The sequence below is a fragment of the Pteropus vampyrus genome, unplaced genomic scaffold (genome assembly GCF_000151845.1).
Source record: "Pteropus vampyrus isolate Shadow unplaced genomic scaffold, Pvam_2.0 Scaffold239, whole genome shotgun sequence".
Classification (NCBI taxonomy): domain Eukaryota; kingdom Metazoa; phylum Chordata; class Mammalia; order Chiroptera; family Pteropodidae; genus Pteropus; species Pteropus vampyrus.
The window spans coordinates 812,094-813,596 of NW_011889020.1; positions in this window are offsets into that span (position 1 = coordinate 812,094).

Below are 1,503 nucleotides of genomic sequence, written 5' to 3' on the forward strand. Positions count from 1 at the left end.
TGCCAGGCAGGCACATTTCACCCTACTTGTCTCCCCGGCCGGAGGTCTGGCCAAGGCCCGCCGTCCCCATACGCCCCTCCCATCGAGCGTGGACTGCTAAAGGAATCGACTGGAGTGGGGATCTCCGCACCCCCCCAGCTGGCAGTGTGCTGGACTCACGCAGCCCCACCTAGAGGTCAGCGGAGGAATCCTGGGAGAAGAGCCTCTGTGCTGCCACCTCATGGACAGTGGGAGCTATTGCATGTTCTCACGGGCCGAGGTCCCAGACTTCTGCCTCCTCCAGTCTCGGCTCCTGCCCACCCCGTGGACCCCACCCTGAGCGGGCATCAGGGATACAGCGAGGCATCAGACTGGGGGCTTGGGCCTTCCTAGGCCTGTCTACACCACCCCATCCCAGAAGGGGTGCCCAAGGCACAGAGGTCGCCCCCAAAAGCCATGCCCTCCACCCCGAGGGCCCTGGTGGGACTGGGAATGTGCTCCTCCCTCTGTTCTCAAGCCCTCCTGGGAGTCCACGAGCCTAGAAGGACCTGTGTCCCCATCCCAAAAACACACCTGGATGGGAGGCAGCGTGGTTTGAATATCAGGTAAACAGCAAATACTTTGTCAGGGGCGAATATTGTTTGGGACAGATTTATATTAGAATTTATTCTGTTTATCTGAAATCCGAATTTGCCTGGGCGTCCCGTGTCTGTATTTGCTGACTCAGGCCACCCTCCTTGGAGGCCACTGTGTCAGTCTGAGGGTCACTAGCGCCAACCCCATGCCAGAAGTGAGTCCCGCACCGCACTCTGCCTGGCTACACGGGTCCCCCCTCTCCATGTCCTCCCCCCTTTCATGTGGCTCCAAGGGGCCCATCCCCACTTGGGGATCGGGTGGGGAGATCCCAGCAGCCCCTCCGCAGGCACCTTTGACCCACGCGTGCCCAGGGCTCCCAGCTGGCAGCCCCGCCCCACCCCCCGGCTGTACCACTCCCACACTCACCCAGCGTGGTGGGCGGGACATGCCCCCAAAGATTTAAGGACCCTGTGTGGTGTGACCTGTGTGGCAATTAAGGGTTTGGCAGAGGTGATTAAGTCAAGGCTCTTGTAACAAGATGACTTTGGTGATGCTGGTGACTTCCATGCAGTCATGTGACACAGGGACCGTGTGACCAGAGGCAGAGGTTCCAGTGATGCACTTTGGCAGCCACCAGAAGCTGCAGGAGGCCAGGAACTGTCCCTCCCCTTGATCCTCTGAGAGAGCCAGCCCTGCTGACACCTCGATTTTGTCCCAGTGGTACAGTGACAGTCCGTTCCTGCTGTGCTAAGCTGCCAGCCTGAGGTCATTCGCTGCAGCAGCCCAGGGCTCATGGCTGTGGGGACCTGTGCTTGGCCTGCTGCATGGGGTATGCTCACCCCACTCGAGCCCCTTCTGCAGCGCCAGCGCACCCCGGGTGCTTCCTGGAGCAGGGATGGCTGGACAGGAAGTGGTCCTGCCACCCCATCCTTGCTGACCAAGGCCAGG